Raw genomic sequence first — 9,717 nt, 5'->3', positions numbered from 1 at the left:
AGTGCTGAATCCAAAGGTAGAACTAAAGGCGACGGGGGGCCAGAGGGAAGGGGAAGTCCACAAAGACTTTAGGTAAATTTCCAAACACTGTCTCCACCATTCCCATTATTTCGTGAAGCTAAAGACCAGAAAGGAATCCGATTTTCAAGCCTGCCACCCCTGGAATTAACTCACGCTATTTAATACACTAACAGAAGTTTTTAAAATTTAAATCCCTGATGCACAAGAACAATTCAGCGCAGGGCGACCACTCCCCAAGCCAGACTTCCGACGCAGGACACGTGACGACCAGAGGTGGAATTTGCAAGACCCTGTTGCAGGCCCTTTGCAGACGTGCTCAGAGCAGAGGGCGGCCAGGGAATGAGGGGCAGAGCCTTCCCGCTGCAGCCACAGCTCCGAGAGAGGAGCCTCTTCTTCCGTAAAACCCGACTCCCCGCCCCTGGCACAAGCCGTCATCCCAAAGGGCTGTCCACGTCGCGCGCGGTCAGATGGGACCACGCACACCCTGCTGTTTCAATGCCCTTCTCTCCATCCACAGGCCACTAGAAAAGAAATCAAAGCCTTAAAAAAACACGCTGTTTACACTCCACCTGCCTTCCCCCGCATTAACGCAGTTCGCACAGACCGTAAAGCGCCTGCATTCAACCCCAACGCGAAAGCACGTCAACGTGGTTCGCTTTCGTGGAAACGCCTCCCGAGTTCGGGCTGTGCAGACACAGCAGCCGAGGCCGAGGGCCGGTCCGCGACGGCCCTGTCCGGCTCCCACAGCTCGGCGGCCGCCGCCTCTGCTGCCCGCGCGCCCGGGGGCCTCTGACCGGCGTGAGGCTCCTCCCGGCAGGAATTCCCGGGGCCGGGCAGACCTCCAGGCGGTTGGGGGAGGGGGGAGGGGCGGCTCCTAGATAGCGCTGCGTGCGGCTGCCGTCGCCTCACCCCGTGCGCCTCTATCACAACAAAAGGACGGGAAGACGAACCGGGGGTGCTGCCCTGGCCACCTGCCACGCAGACCCCAGGCTGCACGCAGCCCCGCCGGACCGCAGACCAGGGCTCTCGGAACAGGACTCAGGAGCGCCCGGAGGCCGGAGAGACCGAGCGGGCAGCTGGCAGGCCCCACCCGCCCCCGGCCTCCGGGCCCTGCACCCAACGCCTCCCAGACCCTGCAGCCGAGCCCTGCTCCACTCCCACCAGGCGCTGAGACCTCCCGGGACTCGGGGGGCCCCACGCGGCCGCCGCCTCCGGGGTCAAGAGCAGGGGCCGGGGGGCCGCGCCCGCCGAACAAGAGCTGGAAGGGCCGCCAGAAGGCGGCGCCGTCCCCGCGCCCCCGGGAGGCCCGGGCGCAGCGCCGCGGCCACACGTCGGGTGGCGGTGGTCACCTGCCCAGAGCGCCCACGGGCGTCCGTGGAAACCTGAGCTCTGGGCGCGGCAGTCCTCACCTGCGCCTCATGCTGCCGTGTCCCCGGCCCGGCGTCCCCCGCTGCCCGGCCGTCGCTCCGTGGCTCTGCAGCCCCCGGCGCGGGCAACTGCACCCCGCGCGCAGCCGAGTGCGCCGTGCGGCTGCCGGTGGGGCGCACACATGCAAGGGCGGGGGCTGCGGCCCTCCAGCCCAACCACGGGACCCCAGCCTCGGGGGTGGCAGCTCTAAGTGCACCTCGGGGGCCGCCGCGTCGCTCCCCAGCTCCGGGAGCTGTTGCTATTTACGGGCTCCGGCGGTGCCAGAATCAGCGGTGACAGGCAAAGGTAAAGAAAGGAGCTGTCGCCATGCCCTTCCCCTTCCCTACCCCCCCTCACGGTCCGCATGGTACATTCCTTAGAGCCCGCCCCTGCGACAGAGGGAGCAGTGGATTGGTTGGGAATCTTGGAAGGGGACGAGGAGCCACAAAAAATGGCCAATGGGAAACCGCGGTGGGCACATCAAAGCCTGCCAGCGGGGAGCAGAAAGGGTGCGCTTAAAGGGGCCTCGCTTGTGGCTCGCAGCCGCCACTCTACAGAAGGGGAGTTTTCTTCCTGATCCTTCCAAACAGGAAACAAAGAGGTTAGGGCAGTCCTCAGATTCTTGGATTAAAGGCTCCGGGTAATTTACTCCATTCTCTCAGCCCCCGATTTCCCATCTAATACAGCGAGGACACTGCAGAAGAACTGGTGTGCGGTGGTCCTCGTGTTTTCTGACCCCCGGAGGCTTTGTATGGGATTAAGCATATTTACTCTTCAGTCTGGGGCGTGCTGCGCCACCCTCAATAACTGGTTGGAAGTTGGTAGACTTTCTGACCCCAAATCGTTTACACTGACCCTATCGACCTCACCGTTTGTGAAGACACATTACATGTTATTTCTCTTATTCTTCTCCTAAGTGGAGAGCCCCCACCCCCAGCTCTGAATATCTCGGAATTCCTACTCTTCCACAGTCACTTCTTTCTCTTCCCGTTTCCCCACAGGAGTCGACCACACGTCAATCAATAAGCATTTGCCTGTGGACCGTGTGTCCTGGCAGAGCTGCTCAGGTGCTCCTGTCCCTCCCTGTCTGTGCAGGGCCGCCCACCAGCCTCAGCCAAGGCGCTTCAGCCACGGCTGTCAAGGCTGAGACTTGGAAGTGCCCCTTGGGGGACTAGTCTGCAAGCCTATGTTTTGGCTGCCCCTCATCAATCGGGTCACCCTACACCCACCCAACCTTCTGCCAAATGTTATCAGGTGTTTGGATACAATTTCTACTCCCCAGACAACTAATCTAGCTATCATTCAAAGAGCTCCTGAAAGTCCCGTTCCTTCACGAAGCCTACCCGGATTGACCGACAGAACCTGCTAGTTTACAAAACTCCCATTTCTACTCTCGGTCCCCAGAACCCTGATTTTTGGCCCCAATATGCAATTTCTTATGGATATAGTAACCTTTGTCATTCATTTACAGCAGCAGGAACAGCAGCTTACATTTACTGAATGCTTACTACAAGGCAGACCCCAAAAAATAGATTTTATTTTTTAAAATGTGTATTTTTCTTACATGTTTAAACTTCAGTCACCTTCAAATGCAATACACCTATCAAGATATGTTTCCACAGCTCCGAACAGCTTTTGAACTCTTCGATTTTGATGCCTTTTAGTGCTTCTGCTGTTTTCTTGTTTCACACCTTCCACATCAGCAACACGTTTCCCTTTGAGGACTGTCTTCATCATGGGAAACAAAGAAGTCTCTAGAGAAGATCAGGGTTCATGCCATTTTGCGTCAAAAACTGCTAAACACTCAGCACAGTGTGGGCAGGTGTGCTTGTAAATCACCCGTCATGAAATTGGCAAATGCATTGAAAGAGTCTTCAAAAAAATTTTCACTGAAGCCAAACGCAGCCTCTCACCACAACGCCAGCTGGTGCCCTGATGCAGATGGGTTCCTACAAGGGGTCCGCCCTTCAGAAGATAATTCTGGGTTTTGGGGGGGGGTTCCCCTCATATGCTAGGTACTGTTTAGAAGTGCTTTGCATGTATTCTTTCATTTCACCTTCATATCAGCTCTATGAAGTGTTGTTATTCTTCCCCTTTATGGAGGGAAAATGAGGCACACAGAAGCCGATCTGCCCAAGTGCGCACAGCGAGGGTCTAACTCTGTGCCAAACTTCATAACCCACAATGCAACACTGTCTCATATTTCTTAGGAACCTACTGCATTGCATGCAAAAAGATCATGTCATACACTTACACCATGTTTTACATTTGCTTTTATACCTATATCATTCCAGCTTCAGAATAATCATGTGAGGAGGGTTAGGAGCCGTCTGTTCACCACCAGGGGAGAGAGCAGCAGCTCTGAACGGCTGACCCCTTGGGCAGAGGTGATAAGGCGGGTAAATGACAGAGCCCCGTTTTCCAGGTTACACGTTTCTGTGCTGCAATCCCTGTTCCCTGAGTGAGCACAACCTTGTCTATGTAACAAGTGGAGAACGGGGATAGCGACAAGGTAACAGATGCAAAACAGTGAACCCTGGGAGTGGGGACAACAACCACTCCCCCGGCGAGGTGGGGTGGGCCCGAGCCAAGAGAGGACTGTGTGTTTCTTTTTATCAGTGTGTCATTTATGTTCCATCAGTGAGCTTAGGCCTTCGTCACATCTGGCAAATTCAATGGCAAAGGGCAACGAAAGCTATTCCCGCCTTCTAGAGACAGAATCAGCCGATGCCTGTGAGGGAGGGACTCCTCTGGCTGCGATGCTGCCCACCTCTTCAGGTAAGTTTCCAGCTTGCTGTTGAGTAAAATATCCTGCTCCACTGACCACTGTAGTTCAGTCCTGAAACAGAAGTTGGGCTAATGATTTCATTTTTTAAAAACTGTTGTGCCCAAGGTGTGGCTCAGTGGATTGAGCACCGGCCTGCAAACAGAAAGGTCACTGGTTCAATGCCCAGTCAGAGCACAGGCCGGGGTTGTGGACCAGGTCCCCAGTTGGGGGCGTGTGAGAGGCGATTACACATTGATGTTTCTCTCCCTCTCTTTCTCCCTCCCCTCTCCCCTCTCTTCTCTCTAAAAAATAAATAAATAACATCTTTAAAGAAAAACTGTTGAAACCCTCACAGGGGTAGACACACTAGCAAAGTACAAAGTGTGGGAGCCAGAAAGCTTTCAGTATCGACTAAGAGGCCTGAGCTCGGTGTTCTGCAGCCAGTGCTTCTGAGCCGCTCTGGGCCTGGCCCGTGGCTCTCCTGTCTTCTCCCCAGAGAGCGCTAAAGCGTCTCTGCTGATTTGAGTGCTTTATTTATGCGTTCAAGCATCTACTGGGCACCTGTTATGAACAAGGAACGGTCACATTGTGTGGGTCATCCCAATGGATTGCATGCACGGCCTGTACTTACTAAGTGGGTTAGGGTGACAACCATCAGGTCCACCTGGCGAGAACAGGTTGGCCTGAGCCCCTCAGAAGAGGGAGATCAGAAACACATCCAGGGAGCGAGCCTCCTTTCTCCCTGGTCCTGGTTCCCCAAGCCAAGGAGCCCCTAGCCCCCCCACCCCCGCACATCAGCTCCTTTCAGCCACCTGACTGCCCAGGCAGTGGTAGGCAGAGGGTTAGAAAGAACGGGAATCTGAAAGTACAAATATTAATATGTTCGCATCTAGGTGAAGAGATGGATGGGTGGGGTTCGAGGTGATCTTTTTGCTTATTTGTGCTTTTTCATGTGGGGAAAGAACGGACGACGGAACAAACTCTTGTCATGAGAAAAAATGAAGGGGATTTTATTACAACAGCCCCCACCACCACTCCCATCCCCACCCTGCCGTGGGGGGGTGGGGGGAGAGAGAGAGAAGGGACCAAAAAGAGCATCCACATCTCATCTGGATTTACTGTCTGCCAAGTCCTCCAGCCACTGCCGCAATCACTGATGTCGCCCATGTTTCTCTGCTCAGGACTCTCCCCAGGGTGCATCACAGCAGAGCACAGGCTATAACAGCACCACGGGTGGGGAGAAACCTCTCCTGGTGCCGCTGCGGCCCTTTGGGCCAGAGGTACCTAACCTTATCTAGGGGAGCAGTTCCTTTTATGTTCTGGAAACCTTGAATCCCTGACACCTTACGGAGGGAGTGGAGGCAGAACCACCTGCTGCTGCTCGGAGCCTCATTAAAGCTGGGGAGGGGCTGTGCCCTCCGCTTTCAGGGCTGCGGACACCAGGCGTGGCCGAGAGCCTCCTGGTGGCCTCTTCCCGAGGACGGAGCACCTTGTCAGCTCACCCCGGGTCCTGGTCAACTTTGTCTTCTGCTTGGGTCATACATGACGTGTACGGAGATCCCTGGGGCAGGACTTCAAGCTGTGCTGTCACACGTAACGGACCGCGTGGAATCGCTGTCCTGCAGGAGGGGACGTGAAAACGCCGGCACAGCCAACATTCACGCAGCTGCTTCTTGGCGCCTGCTCCTGGGCCGGCATGATCGGGGCCTTAGCTGCGTGGGGACATCCATGGCTTCTGCCTGCCCAGCACCTACACCTTTTTTTGAGGGAACTGTCTCTGCACCGCGCCCCCTCCCCGCATCAGGCCCAGTGGGCATGGTCACCACCGTGCCCAGATCTCCATCGTGAGGTGGGCAGCATGCTCCCCAGTTGAGGGCAGGCGGACTTCCCTTCCTGGAATGTTAGTTAAGCGGAGATGCAGAACCTGGAAATGACTGGAGCGGACTCACCCGGTCACGAAAGCCCTGAGGCAGACACCAGCTGTCTGTCCACTGTCCATACCCCTGGGCACCTATTACGGGAGCGTCATCCCATAAACTGAAAGACGGCAGGTTTGATTCTCTGTCAGGGCGCATGCCTAGGTTGCGGGTTCAGTCCCAGTTAAGGCGTGTACAAGAGGCAACCGATTGATGCTTCTCTTTCACATCCATGTTTCTCTCTCTCTCCCTCCTTCCTTTCCCCTCTCTAAAATCGATAAGCATGTCCTCTGGTGAGGATTTAAAATAAAAACCCAGAGAACATCACTGTCTTCGAATTGCAGTAACTCTCTCTGAAACAGAAATATGGGGGAAAGAATGCTCATTGTAGAGTCGTCGGGGGTTAATGGAGACGATGCACACGGATGCGCCTGGCCTGCAGCACATGCTCAAGATGCACTAACAGCCCTTCCCTAAAAGTGGGGATTAGGTCTCCGTACAGTAGATTCAACACAGAAATCCACGCTTTGGGCAGTGCCTCTCAGTAGACCCAAGTACCATGCGCAGCCTCCCTCTCTCTCTCTTTCTCACACACACACACAGTTTTGTTTATAGGGATTTCCCCCATATCTTTACCCCCCACCTGTGTCCTGGCGTTCTGTCTGTGGAAGGCCTATCAGCGAATGCAGACACCCTCAGGGAGAGAGCACAGGGGCACATCAACGTGCATGCAACCTAAATCTTCTGCCCAACATGCCTCTGGGGAAGGAAGGGAGCAAGAGTTTTCATTCCTCTCCAGGGTGATGAACCAAGACCAGGTGACTTGAAAGGAAGCCAACAGGTCCTCCATCCACTTGGCTAGTTTTGTTCCTTCCCCACCTGTGTCCCCTCCACCACTCTCTTTCCATCATCATCCACATTAGCCCAGTTTCTAAGAAAGTTTCCCCAGAGCTTGGCCATCACATAACTTATCTTTCTCTTCACAGCTATGACTTGCTTAAAATTCTTATAATTTTTTTAATGGGGGAAAAAACCCTCAAAGCTGTGTTCCTTATGCTGGAAAGATGAAGGTCCCCTTATAATAGTTAAAGAAATGCATTATTTGTACTAAAATTTCTGATGCTTCTTCAGAGATAAATTCAGGTTTTCTCAGGACTGAGGCTGTGAAAAGTACAATTAAGCAACCTAGATATTTAGTCAGTTCATCAGCAGATGTTCATAAACTACCTGCTGTGAGTAAGGAATGCACCTGAGTTGACATGAGCTTGGAACAAGAGGGAAAGAAAATTCCCACAGGGTGAAGTCATTCAAACATAACCGTGATTTTCATGATTTTTCTGCTTTCCAGGCCTGAGAAAACAACAGTCGACAACGTACTATAATAATTTCTGGAATTTCATTTCTTCTTTTCCACATTCATTTTCTTCCAGTCTTGCAGGTTTTGTTGAGGGTTCTTTGTTATTAGAAAAGCAAATGAATTTTTAGAACTTGACAAGTGTCTGTGACCTGCCAGTTCAGCACAGCCACCAGCACATGTGTACTTGCTGTTCCCGAGCACGTAGATGAGCGTGGTGGGCCCACGGTGCTCGCTGTTTTGTTTTTTATTGTTCATTTCATCACGAAACTTTCTCATTGTTATAAGTGCAAAATATTCCATTGTACTGATGACCCAGAACATTTCACACTGTTCCTCTAATGTTGGCCATTTCAGCTATTTCTATTTTTTCTATTGTAACTCATGCAATAGAGTGTTTATTTCATTTATTTTTCATTTATTTTTAAAAACTTTTTATTAAGTAACTTTGTTGGGAACAATTCCTGGGCAGAGTACTTTTATAGATTTTCCTGTGTATGATCACATTGATTCCCCTCCAATTTCACCAATTTGCCATGCAGCCGGCAACAAGCAGTGAATGTTGCTGCCCCTTCAAAGCCTTGGGTTCTCACCATCGTTAACATCAGCAACAAGACAGCATCAGCGTTGTTCTGATCGCTGCCAGGGACGGGCTCACATCCGTGTCTCTGTTTGCTCACTCATTTCCTCCTGCTCCGTGAGCTTCTTCCGGACTGTGAATGTAACCATGGAGTTCTTTTTCCTCCCGGTCAGGTTTATTCCAGTATAATTTCCATGGCCATCACTCTCTTTAGTGTTCCCTTCTGCCTTGTAAGAGATGTATGCAGTTACAGAAGAGTTCTGTCACCCCTCCCCAAGTTCCCTGGTGCCCCTTTGTAGCCTCCCTCCCCCCATACCTCCAGCTGGCTGGCAACCACTAATCTGTTTCCTTTCCCTGGTTTTGTCTTCACCAGAATGCTGTCCGTGCAGCAGCAGGTGAGGCTCTCGCTCCAGAGGATTTCCAGTTCTGGCTCTCGAGCCCAGAGGTGTAAGGCCTTACCTGATTTCCATGAGCACCTTAGGCATTCTGAACTCCATGTACTGGGTGGTTTCTGCCTCCCACCAGCTTCACAGCATAACGAATATTCATGAATGACCTTCGAATTCAGGGTTGGAAGAAACTCTCAGCACAGGCCTGCCCTCCAGGCGGTAACAGTGCATGTAGGGAGGAACTTAGCCTGGTGCTCAATTTTCAGGGAAACTAAGGTTTTAGGATTTCCTCCAGCTGAGGAGGGAGTTCAAGTCATTTTGAAGGGTTGCAGGCCTGAGAAGGTGAATGCTTTATAATTTAGGGGATCTTGTTGCTTGTCCCTTCGTAAGTGTGACCATGGCATTCCTGACCCTTCCGCTTCTCCTTGCAGCAGGTGGGAGATTCACACCGGGACCCTGCTCAGTGCTGCAGATACGCAGTCCACATCCACAGGGGCCACGTCTTTCATCCTACTCACTTGCAAAAGCACCCACCTCCATTCCCCCTTACCCTGGACTCTAAATGAGAACATTTCCTTTTCTAAGGGGGCCTATTCTGAGAGAGATGCTCCCTCCCTCCTCTGAAACATTATCTTCCTCTTAAACCTCCTGGTTTAGCCCCACCCCCCACCTTAGCTTGCATCTAGGCCTCAGTGACAGTCATACAGTATACCCTGCCCTGCAGCAGCCACCTACTTGAGAGGCTAAGCTGTTGCCAAGTTCACCTGGAAGAACGTCACCCTCATTAATTAGAGCAGTGATTACACATTTAGGTCATTATAACACCGGAGAGCTTTTACACACACCCCATCCCCCACCCCTGCCTGCAATGTCTAGACTGTATCCCAGACCATTAATTCAGAAGGTTTAGGGAGCAGACCCAGGCAACAGTATTTTTTAAAGCCCCCCCAGGTGTTCTAGCCGGCAGCCAGAGTCCAGAATGCAGAGGCCCAGCCCTCCGCTTTCTGTGCACCTTTCATCGTAGCAAGATGCCACCCCTCCCTTAAAAAGGAATCTTTATAGCAACGAAAACTGAGTGGTTGATCACAGCACTACACCAGCAGGGAAGATTTGGGGGGAAGTCGGGGTTGGTGGGTGACGCTGACAGGCCAGGAGAGGACTTGAGACGCAGAGTATTTTGCCATGGAAGCACTTGGTTTTAAAACAGGACACGGTCACCTAGAAGTCACCTGGCCCTCCCTTTGCTTCCAGGAAGGCTTGAACGGAACCACCCTCTTGTCTGA

The 9,717-nt window shown here is 52.7% G+C and overlaps 1 long non-coding RNA gene across 3 annotated transcripts; it reads left to right on the top strand.

The window, feature by feature from the left end:
- The first annotated feature begins 1,245 nt into the window (after positions 1–1,245).
- On the top strand, positions 1,246–5,628 carry LOC149995760 (uncharacterized). 3 transcript variants are annotated; one of them, XR_016507476.1, is made up of 4 exons: positions 1,246–1,734; positions 3,854–3,940; positions 4,070–4,206; positions 5,377–5,628. It is a non-coding gene; the product is annotated as an uncharacterized LOC149995760 (long non-coding RNA). The 3 variants fall into 3 exon arrangements; XR_016507477.1 differs by lacking the exon at positions 1,246–1,734 and adding an exon at positions 2,462–2,495; XR_016507475.1 differs by lacking the exon at positions 1,246–1,734 and having other exon boundaries at positions 3,730–3,940.
- The last annotated feature ends 4,089 nt before the right edge of the window (positions 5,629–9,717 follow it).

Source organism: Furipterus horrens, unplaced genomic scaffold, assembly GCF_987537825.1.
Source record: "Furipterus horrens unplaced genomic scaffold, mFurHor1.1.pri manual_scaffold_12, whole genome shotgun sequence".
Taxonomy (NCBI): domain Eukaryota; kingdom Metazoa; phylum Chordata; class Mammalia; order Chiroptera; family Furipteridae; genus Furipterus; species Furipterus horrens.
This window is presented reverse-complemented; position numbering and strand designations above follow the sequence as displayed.